This window comes from Silene latifolia, chromosome 1 (genome assembly GCF_048544455.1).
Source record: "Silene latifolia isolate original U9 population chromosome 1, ASM4854445v1, whole genome shotgun sequence".
NCBI lineage: Eukaryota > Viridiplantae > Streptophyta > Magnoliopsida > Caryophyllales > Caryophyllaceae > Silene > Silene latifolia.
The window spans coordinates 184,279,903-184,300,407 of record NC_133526.1 but is presented as its reverse complement, the minus strand read 5'-3'; the positions used below and the strand labels follow the sequence as shown (position 1 = coordinate 184,300,407).

At 35.8% G+C, this 20,505-nt stretch overlaps 1 long non-coding RNA gene across 1 annotated transcript; it reads left to right on the top strand.

Annotated features, from left to right (window-relative positions):
• Positions 1–7,124: 7,124 nt before the first annotated feature.
• LOC141614469 (uncharacterized) lies at positions 7,125–8,513 on the top strand. The gene is made up of 4 exons (XR_012529340.1): positions 7,125–7,227; positions 7,317–7,439; positions 8,079–8,177; positions 8,278–8,513. It is a non-coding gene; the product is annotated as an uncharacterized LOC141614469 (long non-coding RNA).
• Positions 8,514–20,505: the final 11,992 nt, after the last annotated feature.

Sequence of the window (20,505 nt, the reverse complement as noted above, 5' to 3'; positions counted from 1 at the left end):
TTCAAATTGAAAATGTAGTTCTTATACACAATAAAAAAATGAATTGTTTATAAAAAAATTATGTTGTTATTGTGTCCACGACTTCACACTAATTTTCGCTACCCCAAATTTACAATCCTGCCTCCTCTCTTGCTTGCACCGATGCTCACCGTACCATATAGAGAATATATCTTCTTCCTAATTCTAGTTATTGTAATATACTTAATTAGCTAGGTCGTTTATGGTATATATTTCCTAGTTCTAGCGTCGTATATTTTCCGCATCTTGTGTAAATTTTGATTTCTTTATTCTGTAATTATGTAACTCTAGAATTGTAGCTCTATCTATATATACATTTATAAAAGAGGCTTTTTTCGAGCAATTCTAAGCTGTCCACATCATCAAAAACCAATTTAGAAAAATATCATAAATAATATTTTTTGATATAAAAAATAAAGTAAAAAATATTTTAATTATTATAATATATATTTCCTAAATTATATTCAAGTGATTTTCTAATTTTTATATAAAAAATTTTTACATTTCAGTTGAAGAAAAAAGTATCGTTAAAAAAATTGTGAAAATAGTATAATTAGATTCGTCGTAAAAAAATGTTATCATTAGAGTATAGATTTCATATTATTTGCACATATTAAAGATGATATACTTCTTAGTATTTTATATGTTCCACATTGAACATATATAAATAATAAAATTGTCCAACGTCGGAAGATTAGCATAAGGTGGGGTGATCCTATGATTATAAATAGAAGACATCCTTGGAATTTATTTGTCAATCCAAAATCTTTTGAGTCTCTTAAGTATTGTTTTAGAGAGTTCTTAAGAGTTTGTATCATTATCTTCACAATATGATATAAAAAATAGTGTGGAAATGTTTTAATTATTATAATAATATTTCCTAAATTAAAATGGGTTATAATATTTATAATGTTTTAATTATTCAATTTAATGAGAGTGAGAATATAAAAATGAGTTAGGTATGATTTCATTACAATGAGACCAATTCACTGAATGTTAGTCAAACAATTAAGCAAACAACAGTTGAAGGAATCCAAGTATAGCAAAGTGCTCATGGTTCAGCTACCATCTTAGCTCTAGGAATTGTCAACACACTCATAATAAAATGTTACAAAAATATTTTCCTAAAAGACCCATCAATTGGTCTCCCTTGTGATGGGTTACCATTTGTGGCGGATATTTTGTGAGATAAAATGGTAACAAAATGGGTTAGTGGAGAAAGGGGACCACATGAATAGTGTTGCAGAGAGAGAAAAAGTGGGTACTTTGTGAGGTAAAATGGTATCCGTCACTCAAGAGTGACGGATATGTGCCGTCACAAACAAGAATTTGTGAAGACCCATAGGCCATAGCGGCTTTATGTAGTCTTAATACCAAATTTATTTGTATTTTGTTATCACGAATTTTTATTTGAGACAGAATTATCCGTCTTCAATGTTTTTTTATTTAAATAGGTACTTAACTTAAAAAACTTACAAACATAGTTCATACATCAATTAAGGAGATGACGAACTAGGTGCGAAAAAGATGATGTACTTCTTAGTATGTTATATGAAAAATAATGTAGATGTGGTGAACATACTACGTATAAATAGTAGAAAAGGTGGGGTCATCCTATTATAAATAGTAGAATTGTCCCACATCGAAATATTAACATAAGGTGTGCTAATCCTATTATTATAAATAATAGAATTGTCCCCCATCGAAAGATTAACATAATGTGGGGTGATCATATGATTATAAATATGAGTCATCCTTGGAGCTTAAATATCAACCAAAAATCTTTTGAATCTCTTAAGTATTGTCATAGATAACTCTTATAAGAATTTGTATTATTAACTCCACAATAATGAAATTTATTTGTATTATAATTTTGATTTTGGTGGTTTCACAATTATATAATTATATATAATTATATCATCTCCTTTTCTACTCAAATTTAGTAGTTTAGCAAAAAGCTATTTTTTTTAATTTTTAAGCTGGATTTTTAAATAACGAACACTCATTAGTAGTACTTATTATATTTTTTTTTGGTGTAAACCGGGGTGTCCACCGTCGACAACAGTGTATAATCCCCTCGTTGCGCGTGCTCTCACGAAGAGGTAAACGGCTGGCCAAAGAGTTTGCTCCATTCTCATTGGTAGGGATCGAACCCCTGACCTCATGGTTAAGGGATGAGGTGAGCAACCACCACACCAAACACATTTGGTTAGTAGTACTTATTATATAAGTGACTTTAAAAGTAACGTTACATAATATTAATTTTTCATGTTAATTTTTCAAGTTTTAACATTTTTTTCTTCTATAGTGTCCAACCCGTTGTAGATACCTCATTTCTGCACCTCCCGCCAAAACACCCATTGATGATTGGGCCGCATGTTTAGCATATGTCGCGATTTTATGACGTTTCGTAAATCGGTTAATAAAAGGTAACTCATACACTCTTGTCTACCTCATGGTTGTCATCTAGGTGTCATTACGGTCATTTTGGTAGTAATTAGAGTGCATTTGGAGTCCGGGTCAAAAACCGTCTTCATTTCCTAAAACCGTCAAATCCCGAGTCAAAAACAATGTGTTTGTCTACCTAAGGTTAGGATGTCATAAAATGTTATGGGTATATCTCATTTTGAGTCTCATGTGATGTCACTTCTTTGGGCTAAAGTTAAAGTTTACATTACAAAATGTGCATTTCATTTAGCTAAAATGATAACCCGACTTTTAGGCCCGTTTTACGAGTTGAAAACGACATTTTTGGGTCAGGCCTATTTCACATAAAGCTCTATATCTTTCTTTTAGCTTTCCAACGCCACCGAAATCACCTTAATATGAGTCTTGTAGAGAAATTTATGCCTAAAATACGACAGGCTGTCAAACGCGTTTTCTCGCGCAGGAGGAAACCGCTGGGGAAATGACGCAGCAGGTGCTGCGCCTCTTCCAAGAGCCGCAGTACTTGTTGCGCCTCTTCTCCAGGGTAGCTTTTAGCTGACGCAAGCTCCGCATCTACGCGCTTGCTTGGGGAAGGATCTATCTTTCCTATTTCCTTTCCTAAACCCTTCCTCCGTGTGTTTAGTATAAATAGAGACCTTTGGCTTCACATATTTTTCACGCGAGTGTCCACCCTTCTCTTCTCCCTTTCCATTCTAAGTCCTTGCTCTAAGCTTTCGACGCCTACGTGCTTGATCAATCGACCACGTAAGCTCAGATCATTGTGAGTACCAGTCACGTTGCATGACCTACCAATTTGACCACTACACCATAATTAATCAATTTTTTAATTCCTTTTTCAAGGGCACTTTCATATTTGCATAGATCGAGTCGAGGTACCACTAAAAACCGATTTAGTTAAATCTCGTGACGCTAACATGTAAGTCTGAGGGTATAAATCCTATTTTGTTTAATGTATTTTGTTTTATTGTAATTAATGTACGAGTTTATGTCATAAGCATGTTCAAACCGTCTTTAAAAACCATTCTTTTAAAACCGTATTTACAAATCTGTTGAGATCTGACGTCGAGAAGAAACGCAGCAGCAGCTGCGCCTCTTCGAAGAGTCGCAACATATGTTGCGCCTCTTCCAGAGGCTGCCGCTGCTCCTGCTCTTCTTCTTCTTCCTCGATCTTTCTGCAACTTTTCTATTTTTCTTATTTCTTTCGTTTCCTTTGTTCGTTTTAGTATATAATCATATTTTATTAATTCCTTTCAAATTATAACGTTTAATCTCGACTTAAATCCCTTATAATCGATATTTGCGGGTTTTCGTCATCTTATTCGAACCCGGATTTAAGAGGCTCGATTCGTTCATATCAAGTCTCTTGAATTCGTCTTTGATACATGTTTTAAATCTGTTTTCTTCACCAATTCGTAATCTTTTGTTTCTACCATTAACTTCGAGTTTGTATATAAACCCGTTTCTGACATCGTATCAATGCTAACCATGTAAACCGATGTATTCTCACTTTTAATTCGTTTTATAACAATATTAAGTATGCATGTAATATGTTAATCACTTCAACTCGAGTTCTAATATCAATAATCGGCCTTAAATTTACCAACGAACATTAATAAACCGCGAGTCTGACTTTCACAGTCACAACTCAACTCAAGAACAGACGCATGAAGTGCTGCGGCTCTTCTAGAGGACGCAGCAGATGCTGCGCTTGTTCTGAGGTGGTTTCTGCCTCTGAACTCGTCTTGTTTTGACGTAGGGTTTCTAATTAGGATTTTAATCAACTATTATTCCTATTATCACCATAATTCGACATATTTTCCATATAATTCATATTTTCCATATTCTATATTTTATTTCTTTATTTTTATTTTCCTAATTTATTTTATTTCCTAATTTATTTTAATTTCCTTATTTTCCAATTTTCCTTATTTTCCAATTTTCCTTATTTTCTAATTTTCCTTATTTTCCAAATTTCCTTATTTTTCAATTTTCCTTATTTTCCAAATTTCCTTATTTTCCAAATTTCCTTATTTTCCAAATTTTCCTTATTTTCCAAATTCCTTATTTTTCCAATTTTCCAATTTTCCTTATTTCATTTATTCTTTTCTTTTCTTTTATTTCTAAAACTCTTTTGGGCATGTTTATGACATAAATTCAAAATATCCATTGTAATTTATTTCTTTATTTCATATTGTATGGTTTAATTATCTGTCATTCACATGTAATTAATCTAACTTCCTAATTCGACTCAATTGATTGCCTAATTATTTGTTCACCGACATAGTTTAATTCACATGCTAAGATTAATCTGTGGATGTTGCATTGCATGCATATAATCGACGACGTATCGAATATGAATAACTTCCCTAATCATTAGTAGAGGCCACTATCGAGGCGGGCGGGATTAGGTGTTCAGTAAAAGGACTTCCTAATACGTACTCTCACCCCTTACTCCAGATCTCTGTGAACATCCGTGTTCATTGGCATCCACGAGAGTCATTCTAGACATAGAATGCTAAAGGTAACGAGTTCTTAGTGTTCATGTCACTACTTTGTGTCTTGACATGACACGAGGTATTCGAACGGTTCCAATTTCCCATAAAAATTGGTGACGACTCCACAAATGCAAATGCTTGTTCCCAAGCGCCCCCGTGGCCCATGCCCACACCCGTAAAAACTACTTAATGTTTATAAGAAAAAAATGATAATTTTATACGTAAGACAAACTTTGGACTTTAGATAAAATTAGTTTGTTAGCAATAAGATAAAATTGCACAAATGTTACCTATCTTCGTGCGAAAAACTGTAGACTCTAGATAAGATTAGTTTGTTAATATTTGCTCATTATTAATCAGATTGGATGTTGAACGTACGAATATTAACATAAAGTATTTGCTCAAATTATTAAATATAACTACTATTAGATATAATGAGTAGCAATTGTCCGTATTTCGGGATTCGAGTTGGATGTCAAGCTAGGTGTGAAAAAGATGGTGTATTTCTTAGTATGTTATTTTTCCCACATTGAAAAATAATGGAGGTGTTGTGAATATACTACGTATAAAAAGTAGAGTTGTCACACATTGAAATATTAGCATAAGGTAGGGTGATCTTATGATTATAAATAGAAGTTATCCTTGAAACTTGAGAATCGATCCAAAATCTTTTGAGTCACTTAACTATTGTGAAAAAGAGCTCTTAAGAGTTTCTATTATTAACGGTTAAAATTAAAATTTAACAAACTATAATTTTATTGTCACTAAATTGTATGTTTGCTTATAGTGGCCAAAAACATAGATGGGTTTATCTTTTACGCCTTTACGGTAAAATGATAGGAATAAGATGATCATAGGAGTATACATTACATGTGCTTTGTGAAAGAAAAAAAATATAAAAATGAACTCTGTGTATCAATAATTAAGATTAATTATTATTATTATTATTATTATTATTATTATTATTATTATTATTATTATGTAAGACGGTCTTATTAATTGAACAAAAAAATTTGAATTGACTAATTTAAAAGCATGACTTTTAGTAAATTGTCCATATTTGAAGGGTAGGTATATGATTCAAACAAAATATATACTCCCTCCATCCCAGTCAATGACATTTTTAAAATAGGAGTCTTCTACTAGTGGTAATCTATCAGTCGCTAGTAAGAGAAAACAAGTGTCGAAAAGTTCTGGCATCAAATCACCAATCAGGCCCAACTCTGATGAGTATATATCACGTATGGGTATAGAATGTCAGAAGTTACATGATTACCTAGCCTTAATGCGGCCTGAGACAAAGGTGTTTGAAGTTGTACTCCAGTCGAAGATATTTCATTTCAAGGAGTATAAATCTTTGACTGTCACCGAAGAAGATATCATGCAACTTTTTCGAATGGCCTTTTTAAATGTGTCATCTATTCAAGTGTGGATGTTGTAAGTTATATATGAATTTATTTTACATAATAATATATATTTTGTTGAGCCTGATATTTGAGGGGTTGCTTTCATGTGTACAAAGGTTTTTACAAAAGCTTTGTGAGGAGCAGAATCATGAAGGGATGTCAGGTGTTGGATTTTTGTGCCCTACAATCATGTCTCAAATGGGAACAGATAAAATAGTCAACGATGAAGTAATGAATTACGTGGAGTGCAGTTTGCTTAAGATGCATGGTGTTCGTATCATATTTGCTCCGTTTTGTCAAGGGTTAGTCTTATCTTTTTTGTCTGTTAGTTTTGTTTTTAGCAATTGATTAATGGGCACCAATTGTGTTGTTGAATCTGGTAAAACTCCCCCTGTTGATTCACAATCAACTATTTAGCAAGTTTAAAAGGGATGATTCCCAGGTTTATTTTGAGATCTTTAGCAAGTTTGAAAGGGTATATAAATATGTCTTGTTTTGACCAGTAAATTCGTTGATGTTGAACAACTGAGTTGCGCAGCTGTAGAGAACTAGAATTTCTGATTGGTGGTTAATTTGCTATCCACAAAGGTCTGCCCACTGAATGGTCATAGAACGAACCTTTTTCATGTCTGTTTTTTTGCTTAGAGTGTGGAGTTCCTGACATACTGTAATTCAGTCTGCATCAAGCTAACCTCTTCTCCTGGACTGTTAGGACTAACTTTGTGGAGTATTTTTTTTCCTTTATTGGACAGAGATCACTGGTTTCTAGCAGTTATTTGTCCGTTGATTCATGAGGACTAATTCTGTGATCCAAAGGCAATGTCAAAGCGAGATGTCTCTTTTAAGCACTTGATACAGATGTAAGTATTTACTCATTATCTTTTTTTTTTGTTCATTGTTCAGTGATCAATGGTTCTGGTTTGACGAAGAATTTTTCATGTACTGGTAGGTAGTATGCATGATTACGGTGTAAGAAAACAGAGATACTCATGAGTAGAAAAAATGAGGCCTATTTCTGTGATCCAAAGGCAACGTCAAAGTGAGATGTCTCTTTTAAGCACTTGATACAGATGTAAGTATTTACACATTATCTTTTTTTTTTTTTGTTCATTGTTCAGTGATCAATGGTTCTGGTTTGACGAAGAATTTTGCATGTACTGGTAGGTAGTATTCATGATTACGGTGTAAGAAAAGAGAGATACTCATGAGTAGAAAAGATAATGGTTGGGGTCATATTTTAAGGAGTATTTTTCGTCAGGGTGTGTAGTGATTGCTTAGGAGTATATTTCATCAGATTTTAAGGACGTAAAAGATTCAAAATACTTTGTCGATTTTTTCCTATATTTGGTTAGTTGATGATTGAAAAAAGAATGAGATGAACGAGTGATAATGGCTAATGACTAACTAATACTTTTTTTTATATATTTTTGCTCTTTCGAGACGCAGTGCTTTCCGATCTTTTAGGGCTCAGGTAAGTTCCACATTGAAATCAGGCTTATCAATGAAGTGGAGTAACATTGTTGTAAGTCCATATCAATTATAAAATATTATTTGTCTTAACATTATTGTTGATACTTTCCTTATATTAATTAGTTCCTTTTTGCGTTGATTCTAGTTAAATACGTGTTGTTGTTGGTGGTAGTTTATTTGATTATGGTGATTTTGGTTTTGTTTACTCTTTTTTTAATAAATGTTTTCGGTACATGTACAGTGTCAACAACAAACTCGAAGCACGGAGTGTGGCTATTATGTGATGCGGTACATGTTAGATATAGTGAGACGCTACCAGAACATTAAAGATCATAAGAAGGTATTTTTCATTCTATCTAGCTAAGGTACTAGTCAAAATATAGGATTAAATATTAAACTTTTTTTTTAAAATTCTAATAAGCACTTTGATTTATTAATAGTGATTTGGATCAAAAGCTTCATATACGATTGAAGAGATCAACGAGGTTCGAGACTTGTGGGCTACTTACTTTATGGACAATCTTCTTTAGTAATTATGTATTGGCACGAAAATCGTTATTGGTGTTGTTTTGAATTTGTAGCGGATAATGGCACAAGAATTACTCCTGTACGGTTATTTTTGAAATTTTAGCGGAAAATCTTCTTTAGAAATTATGTATTGGCACGAAAATCATTATTATATTGTCTAGGTTATTAGATTAATTTTGAGTTGAATGAGGTTTAGCATATTGCAATATGACATCTATTATGACCATCTATAATATATATAGCCTGTACAAAATTTTAAAAAAAAATTAATATGATTTACGGCTACGGTTAAAAGATAAAACCGTAGCCTTATATAAACATATGGCAACGGCTATTATGAAACAACCGTAGCCTAATATACACATATGGCAAGGGTTAACAGATATAACCGTAGCTTTATATATACATATGGCAACGGTTTAGGCTAGTAACCGTAGCCAAAAACCAACATTTGGCTACGGCTGATGACCGTAGCCGTTGGTTCTTGATCTAAGGCAACGCCCCGATTTACTACGGTTGTGGAACCGTGGCCAAAAGTGTTTTTTAACCGTAGCCAAATGCAGTTTCTGTACTAGTGATTATTATTATTATTATTATGTAAGACAGTCTTATTAATTGAACAAAAAAATTTGAATTGACTAATTTAAAAGCATGACTTTTAGTAAATTGTCCATATTTGAAGGGTAGGTATATGGTTCAAACAAAATATATACTCCCTCCGTCTCAGTCAATAATTTACATTTACTTTATTCCCCCTCACAAAATACAGCAAATGTAAACTATTCATTAATTTCACACATATCTTTATATTAATCATAAGGGATATCTCTAAGTTCTTTATTGTTTATACTTTAGTTATATTCCTAGGGGTATGAATAAACGGGCTCATGGCCTGGCATGTAGGGTCATGCGAATGTAGAAACCTTTTCTTATCGGTTGCAAAAAAAAAAGTCTTGATTCCCTTACACTTATGATAATTAGTACTTAATAAATTTTGCTAGAATTCGAGATAACAAAGCTTTAGAGGCTACTTAATTCTAGAATCAAGTACGTATAAAAAGACCATTAGGGATTATGATATTTCATTTTTTTTTAGAATTATGTGACACCCGAATTTGAACTTCAAAACACCTATTCGATACTGTTTTATACCTTAGTTTTAAAATAATCAAGGTCATTGACCTGTAAAAAGTACGGGCTTTCAAACTAATACTCTAATATATAAATTGTATTCATGAATCATAAATAATCATACAATTCTTAACTTAATAAAACGTCTTCCCTTATTTTCTAAACCTTATCATACCAAAGTACCAAAGTCATGGTCTCATGGAAGCATCGTGAACGCGTGATATAGTGACTGAGCTTTCTCTCTTTGTACTCCATATAATTCTGTTACCAACCGCTGACATGATTATTTTCGTGGTAAGCTTGCAAAACAACTTAAAAACCTACGTACATACGAGTAGTAATTAATTTAGAACGTGTCGATTTTGTAGTGATTCTTTACGTAATTTTTGAGTCTTTTCATTCTAGAAGAAACGCACACTTTCTTATAGGTTGTGTAGTTGTGTACTTGTGTGGTTGTTTTGGGAGTTGCTTTCTCATGTGATCTGTTATTCCAAGCAATAAAAAAAACGAGTACGGAGTATTTCCTTAATCTACGCACTTGTCTTGCCAATAACCATGCATGTCAATATGTCATTGTGTAGGAGTATTATACTTGTACTTATGGACCTACAAATAACAAATGTGTGATTTAAATAACCGTAATTTCGGACCACACACATTTTCTTTTTTATGGGTTGAGTATCCTCTATGTTGTTAAATGGGACGGTTTTTTCGTCGTAGTTGTGAAGACAATTCAATAGATTTAACTCTTTCACATGTTCAGTTTTTCATTTGCATGAGATAGAAACCTTACCACTTAGTTTTACACACAAAACTCAGAATATATTTGATAAAGGATAAAAACATTAAATTAAGGGTAAATTGATAACTTATACCTACTATAAGTCAATTTTTTAAATCTTATACCTTAGATAATTTTATTTCAAAACTTATACCGAAAATCCTCATTTTTTTATACTCAATACCAAATCTCAAAAACAGACTAAAACTGACGGTTTTGCCCTTATTATTTAAGCTATCATCCGTCTTTCCCCACAACATTGATCCTTACCTCCCTCTCTCATCCACCACATATACCCACCACCCCATGACCTGTCCCTCCTCTGCCAGCGCCACCACCAGTGTCAAGCTGTCGCTGTCGCCGTCGTCGTCGCCGCCGCTGCAAATGCTACCATCGGCTGACTGACCCTCCTAATGTCACGCAATTAAATACCAATAACCCCCAAACCTCACGACCAGCACCTTTTTTTTTACTTGATTCATTGTTTTCTTGATTGAATTGCATTGATTGCCATAGCCACTGATCATTTGATGTTGTTCACCAAAAAAAATCATTTAATAATGTTGGACGAACTTGATTGGGGGTAGTTCTTGATTGAATTGGATTGATTAGTCACTGCCATAGAAGAGAGGGGTAGTTCTTGATTGAATTGGGAGTCTGAATCTTTGTTACTTCCTACTCCCCGATCATTTGTTCCCTATATAGGGAAGAATTGGAACGAAAACAACGTACCTTTATTCCCTTGCTGAGTTTGGGTAAGTGGGTTTGAGTTTGGGGGTTGTGGGTATTTAATTGGATGACACTATAAGGGCCAGTCGGCAGAGGGTAGCATTTGCGACGGTGACAGACCGACACCCGTGGTGGCGCTGGCAGAGGAGGGACATGTTGTGGTGGTGGTGGGTATATGTGGTGAGTGAGAGAGGGAGGTAAGGATTAATGGTGTGGGGAAAGAGGGATGGTAGCTTAAACAATAAGGGCAAAACAGTCAAATCAAGTCTGTTTTTGAGATTTGGTATTGAGTATAAAAAAAATGAGGATTTTCGGTATAAGTTTTGAAAGAAAATTATCCGAGGTATAAGATTTGAAAAATTGACTTATAGTAGATATAAGTTATCAATTTACCCTTAAATTAATTTAAATAATTGTAGAAAGTAGATACAGAAAACTAATGAATATATATATATAGAGAGAGAGAGAGAGTGTGTTAAGATCAAGAGAGTCCTCCTTCAAGGCGTGAGTCCATAAGTCCTCTTATAGACCATTAGATGAAAAAAATGGGTGGCTGAGATTAGAACAAAAAAATGGTGATTAATAAGATGTTTTAGCTCTCTCTCTCTCTACTATTCCTAATTAATCACTAATTCCTCACTAATTTAATATATATACCTCCTTTTCTCTCTCTTTGACTCACTTTCCCCTCATTTCACAATACAATCTCTCTGAAAACCTAAAAAAATCACCTCCCAAAAATCCCAAATAAACCAATAAAACTCCCACCCCCACCCCGACATCACCACCACCTCCTACCCAACCACCACACGCACACCACCACTAACCAAAAAATACCACCACCCGACACCACCCACCTACCACCGACACCACCCTCTTCTTCTATTTTGCAGCTCCCGCCATCCACCACGCCGAACCTGCTCTCACCATCCACCGCACTACCACAACGAAACCACCCCACCACCCTTCCCCACCCCAGATCTGCCGCATGTGGCACCTTCCCTCAACCACCACACCGCACAGACACCTCCGACACCTCTGCAACCACCACCCTCCTCTCCTATTTGCCGCTCCCCCGTCCACCACGCCCCACCAGAACCCGCTCTCGCCATCCACCGCACCACCTCTTCTACCACCCACACCCACAACCGCCCCCACTACCACCCACAAACCAGATCTGTCGCCCACCTCTCCCCTGCCGCCACCTGCTTACACCGACACCATCATCCCCCACCACACCACCTACTCACAACCCAATGACGCACCACCACCCACACCCACCAGCCGACACCACCACCAGCGAACACACCTTCACCCGACACCTCCAGCGCACACGACACCACCCGACACCACACCCACGACAGCAACAACAACAGCAATACCGGATCCCGACAACAACCCCACCACCACCACGGATCTAAATCAACTCGGCCTCCAAAACAACTCCACCACCACACGACCACATTAAATCCCGTCATCAAACAAACAAACAAAAAATCAGATCTTCTCATTTTGTTTACTTGGGCTCAAAAAATGAGATCTCTGAGGAAAACGAGATCTTCTCATTTTTTTAAAATTTATTTCTTTCGTTCTTTTGTGTGTGATGGTGGAGATTTATCTCCTAGTATTGTTTTAGTAAAAGTCGATTGTTTTAGATCTATGTTTCGTTTTGTTTTTCTGTGTTTTTTTTTTCTGATTGTTGGCTTCTCATTATTTTTTAAATTTTAGATCTAGGTTTTTGAAATAGATTGGAAAAAAAGATCTCGCATAAGTTGTTTAATTTTGTGAGATCTTTTAATTTTAAGCTTAGATATATTTAAAATGTCGTCTCCTCATTTTTCTTCAATTGTTGTTATATTAGATCGTTTTATTTTAGTCTTAGATCTAATAAATAGATCTAAGGTTATTTGTTGATTTTCATCTTAGATGTGCATTTTTTTCTCCTAGAATTACTTTTTTTCTGCTAGAATTACTCTTTTTTCTGTTAGAATTACACTTTTTTTCATCTTAGAATTACACTTTTTTCTACTAGAATTACAATTACTTTTTTTTCTGCTGAAATTACACTTTTTTTTTGCTATAATTACACTTTTTCTGCTAGAATTACTCTTTTTTTTTTTGCTAGAATTACTCTTTTTGCTGCTAGAATTAGTCCTTTTTCTGCTAGAATTACTCTAGAATTACTCTTTTTTCTGCTGAAATTACACTTTCTGCTAAAATTACTCTTTTTCCTGCTAGAATTACTCTTTTTTCTACTGAAATTACACTTTCTGTTAGAATTAGTCCTTTTTTTTGCTAAAATTATTCTTTTTTCTAATAGAATTACTCTTTTTTCTGCTAAAATTACACTTTTTCTGCTGGAATTACACTTACTTCTATTGGACTAATGTTACACTCTCAATGGACTTGGTTATATTCTCAATGGACTAAAATTACATTCTCAGTGGACTGAAATTATACTTTCTTGGACTAAAATAACACTTTCGTGGACTAAAATTACATTCTCCTGGACTAAAATAATAATCTCATTGGACTGAAATTACACTTACCTGGACTAATGTTACATTCTCAATGGACTAAAATTTTGTTCTTAGTGGACTGAACTGATACTTTTCTGGACTAAAATTACACTTTTCTGGACTAAAATTACATTCTTCTCGACTAAAATAACAATCTCATTGGACTGAAATTACACTTATCTGGACTAAAATAACACTTTTTGTCGTTAAAATAGCACTCGTAAAATGCTAAAATTACGATAACTTGTGATAAAATTACAAAAATTCAAAATATTATTCGTCAAAATCACTCGATCGAAAAAGACCGAAGTTAAACTTGTAAAACACAAAATTCTCGTAAACATTCCTTAAAATTACACTTTTTGCTGTTAGAATTACACTAGTAAAATCCTAAAATTTCGAAAACTTGTCTCGAAAAAAAAACGAAAAAAATGAAACAGGAAAAATGTTAACAAAATTTTCATAAACTTTAATTTGAAGTATAAGACAAAAGATGGTGTTAATTGTGTATGATAATGAATTAGTGAATGTATTACTAAAACTAGAGAGAGAAGTGAATTAATTAGTGTTAAGTGTGTTTCTTGTTTTTGTTGGTTTAATTGCGGTAACAGAGAAGAACTAGAATCGAAAACAAACGAAATAGAGCAGAAAGATAGAACCGTAAGAAGTAGTGCCGTGGTAGGATGCCACTGCCTTGAAAACTATTTGCCTGGTACGACCGTGGTGGCGATCAGCTAGTGCCGGTAGTTCCTCAAGGATCACACTACAGGCTCCTCACTGTCACGCCCACTCGTGACAGAGAGACTTGGAACGATTTTAAGCAATACCCAGAAATAATTTAGAGAACAGAAGAGAAGAGAGGAAGAAGAGTGTAAATGAATGTTTTTTTTGAAGTTGGAGGCAGGGTCTTATTTATAGCAGAACTGGAGCAGTCCAGAAGCTAAAAATGTGCCCCTAAACTGCAGCAGTCAAGGCCTGAAGAACAGGAGCCCTTTGCTCACCCACTAACAGTCGGATTGACTGTTTCTTATTCTGTTTTGACATCAAAACAGAAGCAGCAAAAACACACACTCTGGACTGGCCCAAAAAGATAGGCATAGCCCGCCGCAGGCGATTGCCAAATCCCGAATCACGAATCCGGATCCGGGCCGGGCTCGGGCACAGGCAAGGCGCGCGCGCGCGCGCGTGTGCGAGCTGAATTAAGCACCTCGCAAGGCTTCCACAAAAGCCTCCCTTGACCCACTAGTGATAGTGTAAGGTAAGAGGAGATATATAAACACATACATCTTTCTTTTCCTCACCAATGTGGGACAATTTGGAAAAATGAACTTGCTCAATAAAGCCCCTATTTCCAACAATCCCCCACTAGGGGCGCCAGAGACAAAGAAAAAGAATTCCTGGGTAAAGGAAGGATTGGATACTTAGGTATCAATATCTTTCGATTTGAATTGACACTTTAGTATAATGAGGAAACAACTTACTTACAGCGGGAGAATATCTTGCGATTTGAATTCCTAGCTGAGCTTCGGTCGATACCCCCCACAACATATATCATACCTTCAGATTAAGATCGTTCCGCGAAAGTGCAACACGCTCTTTTAGAGTTATGCGTTTGCCTCGGTACTAATAGATGTGATCAGAAGACTTCTCATAGTCTAATGATCGTTACACCTACGTAGGTGACTCAAGTGCTTCTCAATAGCACTTCTCACATGAGTCATTAAGGACCTAAGTGCAACTTCGTGTATGATTCATCAAGTGCGTCTCAAAAGCACCACCATAGAGGCTATGAATCATACAACGCCATAGGAATAGAAGCTTTAGACCTAGTCAAGTCTCACTCTTGACCTAAGGACTTAAGCCCCGTTCCCCTCGACGTATCAACGACTAGTCTCCTAGCCAGCCCTTTAGTAAAGGGATCTGCGAGATTGTTTTCAGACTTCACATAGTCCAAAGCAATCTCTCCATTGTCTAGGAGTTGTCTGACTACAGCGTGCCTTATTCGAATGTGTCTCTTTTTCGAATTGTAAACACTATTCTTTGCAACACCAATAGCAGCCTGCGAGTCACAGTGCAGGGAGACCGGTGTTAACCGTCCGCCCCATACTGGTATATCAGCTAAAAGGTTTCTCAACCATTCAGCCTCTTGTCCTGCCAACTCAAGAGCTATGAACTCAGATTCCATGGTAGAGCGTGCGATACAAGTCTGTTTAGAGGACTTCCACGATATAGCACCTCCACCCATGGTAAAGACAGAACCACTAGTAGAACAGATCTCATCGTTACCTGCAACCCAGTTCGCATCACAATATCCCTCTAACACAACAGGAAATTTACTATAATGCAAACATAAGTCAACTGTTCCTTTTAGGTATTTTAGTAAACGACGAAGAGCATTCCAGTGTTCATTACTAGGGTTATGTGTATAACGACTCAGTCTACTAACTGCATAAGCAATATCTGGTCGAGTACAGTTCATTAAGAACATCACACTACCTAGGATTTTAGCATACTCTTCTTGGAAACACTCTTACCCAAGTTTTTACACAAAGGTACACTAGGATCATAGGGTGTTCTAGCAGGCACATCATCAAAGCAGTTAAACTTTCTCAACACTTTTTCAACATAATGAGATTGACTTAGACAGATTCCATTGGGGTTTCGGATGACCTTAACTCCTAGGATAACATCAGCTTCTCCTAAGTCCTTCATCTCAAATTGTGATGACAAAAAATCTTTGGTTCTAATTATGACCTCCAAATTATTACCAAGTATTAACATGTCATCAACATACATGCATATAATTACACAATCATATCCCATCATTTTTGAATAAACACATGAATCAGAATTGTTAACCACATAGCCATTAGTTATCAAAGTGTTGTTAAATTTCTCATACCACTGTTTAGGTGCTTGTTTCAGTCAATAAAGTGATTTGTTCAGTTTACACACTTTACTCTCTTGACCCTCAATCACAAAACCTTCAGGTTGAGACATATAGATCTCTTCCCTTAGTTCACCATTCAAAAAAGCAGTTTTAACATTCATCTGATATATAATAAGGTTATGAATAGCAGCTAAGGCGACAAGAGTCCTAATAGTCGAAATTTTTGTCACAGGAGAGTAAGTATCAAAGTAATCAATACCCTTCTTTTGTGTAAAGCCTCTAACTACAAGTCTAGCTTTGAACCTCTCTATTGTACCACCAGGTCTCATTTTCTTTTTAAAGATCCATTTACTTGTAATGGGTTTGCTACCTTTAGGTAAATCAGTCAACTCCCAAGTCTGATTTGACACAATAGAGTCAAGTTCACTTTTAATAGCATATTTCAAAAAATTAGCATCAATGGATTTCATTGCCTCACTATAGGTTTTTGGGTCATATTCTATTAAAAAAGCTGAAACAAACTCATCACTAGCACAAACAGTGTATCCAAGTTCAGACAACATCGTTGTATCATAATCATTGATACCCGTCGTTGTGAGTACCAAAAATAAGATTTATAATTTCCTATTAAGACTAACCTAGGCTAGTGGTAACAGGGTCGAACCGCAAGGAGGCAGACGTAATTTCTAGCTGTCTAATTCTAGTCTAAAGTAACGAGTGTGGGGGTTGAGTTGATTTGGTCTATAGCTAAGAATAAATAAAGACAGTAAACTAAAAAGACGGCTTAAACAGATAAAGAAGGGGTACTAGGATGGTCGGTTCATTACAAATTTCTTCAAGGCGCGGCATACTAAGTCGGTCAATCAAACACGGTGAGGCGGGAAACAAGAGGTCCTCTCGGTCCACTCTTAACAAATAGCATCTTTCGATCTCGCTAAAGGTCCCTAATATCACTAATACTGACTCTCGCCCTGAAAAGTGACTAACGGTCTAAACTATACCTATCTTTCGACCTCAGCACAGTTTAGTCATCTTAATTGGTGATCAAATAACTTTCCCTATCTTTCGATCTAATGGGTCAGTCATAAATTAAGCATCTAACTGGTCGCATGCATTCGATTCGTTAAATACAACATTAAAATCAATTAAAACGAAGGGTAACCTCACGTGGTCAGTCGATCGACCAAGTATGTCAGTCGATCGACCGACACGCGAATCATCAATTTAATACTACACCGCCTACGCCATAATTCGCCTACATCCTAGCACAAACTATTTAGCTACTCATGCTGAAAGTGATAACAACAATAATAATAGGGCATAAAAGCATTGAATTCATAATTAAAGCGATAGAACAAACAATTAACATGCAACAATAAGACGGTTTCGGGAATCTAACAAGCAATTCTATGCTAATAACGAAATAAGACGAACTGAAAGTAGAACAGGAAGAATACCAAAAATCGCAGGAGAACAGTAACGGAATGATTAGAAGTATGAATAAAAATCCGATGCAATCAATTTCCCAAACCCTAACTATGATATTCTAAAATTGAATGTGAAACTTAGATAAAAACTAGATGTCGAAAACTGAATGCTAAACTGATGTTTCTAGGTTACGTTATATAGCAACTAACGTAGCTTTATTTCCTAAACCTAACATAACTTTGGGCTTCAAGATTCACGGTCTTTTAATTCTCGTCTGGAATAGCATATTGGTCGATCGGCTGCTAGGACTGGTCGATCGACTGGTCTTCAGTCAACAGTAGCTTCTGGAACCCGATGGTTGGTCGATCGACTGATGGAAGTGGTCGATCGACTGCTTGAGCTGCTACTTGACTTCTATAAATTCGTGGACTTGTCTTTTACGCCTTGAATTGCGTACCAAGCTCGTTCCTCGGGTGAATACTTCACGTCATATGCAATGCAGGATACTCGGGGACGGATTTAGCTCGATTTCCGCTGGATTCTTCACATTTCTGCAATAATGTACAAAAATACGGAAGTAGACGGAAATAGAGAGAAATGTAGCATAAACTACATGAATGAGCTCTGAAATGCGTGTAAAATGGGATGTAAAACATCATATAAAAGAAACGCATCAAACTTCCTCAAACCAAACCCTTGCTTGTCCCCAAGCAAGAACTAGACTCGATCTAATGACCTAATGGAACGAGTTCAATCTCAGAGCGAAATGCAACATGTAAAGCCTAAACCAATTTAATGCACAACCAACAATCAATTAGCAAATGAATCATGCAAACGAGTTATGGAGCCGTTAAAACTATCGAACCATCAATCAGAGACTTATCAAATTGGACTCTCACGGGTCGCTCAAATCACTCAATAAGTACAGGTGAATATATGTAAGATAGAAAGAAGTAAATGTAATGACGCTCACCTAACTACGACCTATCAGAACATGTCTGCAGTCTAATATGAAAGCAATCTCTACAACCGTACATACGCATTCCAACCAACAAAAGATCATGACACATGCCTAGGTATAAATGTGGATATGTGAGGTATGGGTAAGAAGAGGCAAAACAGTTATGGAAAGTGGAGGTACAGGTGATCAAGCTAGTACCAAAACGGAACCATATGGCAACATCCAACTTCTTGCTCAAAATCAATCGAAACGGTGCTATAGCAAGCACAAATCTCACAGTCTCCAGGTATAAAAGTAATCAACTAACTCCCCATAAAATATGAATAAAACATGGGAGCAAAAATCGCCAAAAGATAAAGGCTTGAATTATGCGAATTTGATTTCTTTCTCTTTCTCGAACCTCAGTCGATCGACCAAAAGAGGCAGTCGATCGACTTCACGAACAGTACAGAACTCTTTTTTTTTCTTTTCTTTTCGAATCATTTTTTTCATCTTTTTTTTTCTTTTTTCTTTTCTATTTCTTTCTTTGTTTCTTTCCTTCCTTTATTTTATCTTCCCAATAACGTCTCAACAGAGCATATGCCACCAAAAATGAGTAACAACCCCAAGAACACAGGCTACTAGCTTGACAAAGGCAGGCTAAATGTAGGATGTAGTAAATGGGACAAAAAAGGATATTTTTGGCAGTGTGGAGCTTATGGGCAAAACGAATAAGGGGAAACCTCTACCACATGTGTCGACTAACCACAGACCAAATGCGTACAGGTATTAAGCAGATTAAGTTCATATTTATGCACATTTATGTGACATGTCTCATAAGGAGTACTACTCACATCCTAAATGAACTGGTCATAAATGTCACCAGTTATAAGCTCTAAATCTCAGAAATATGATGTAACTTGCCAATTTTCAAAGTCAAGTCTCAAGTTCAGCAAGGAAATTAACGAAAACTCGTAGACTATGCATATATGATTCTACTAATAACATGTCAATCTAGCAAGGTTCAGGCAAAACAGGTGCAAAATGCAATATCATCCTTGAAATACTACCGTTCCGACTCGACCTATATGCTAAAATAAACGTGCATTTTATGAAAATTTTTGAAATTTTATCAATTTTTTTTTGAATTTTTTTTTTTTTTTTTTTTTTGAATATAGGAATGAAATGAGCAATGCAAAGCAGAATGTAAACGTGAATGCAAGCAAATGATATGTGACGCAAAACCCTTCCCCAAACCAAATCGCACAATGTCCCCATTGTGCAAAATCATGTAATGAAGAAAAGAGAAATGGGAATTTGCGGGAAAATGAAGAAAAATGACATGAAGTGAAAATCGGGAACTTACAAGACTTTAAGCGCAGCAAAGGAAACCTCCCCAAACCAGCGTGAGCTAGGAGGTTTCAGTAGCCAGTAGTGCTACTAATAAATACCTGAAAAGACAAACAAAACCCACGCATAAAATCGAGAAGACAATTTGAAGCGGTAAATATGTGCACAATTGAGAAAATTAGAAGAAATAAATAATTTGACGGAGAGAAAAGTGGAGTAGAAAACTCCCTTAAGTCCGCAAATCGACCAAACACAGCAGGGGAGAGGTCGTGAACAGGTACAGCAGTCCAGGGCGGTCGATCGACCGTAGTAGGTAGTCGATCGACCAGATTGAACAGGAACAGAAGCTCCTGGAACTGTGCAGCCAGTCGA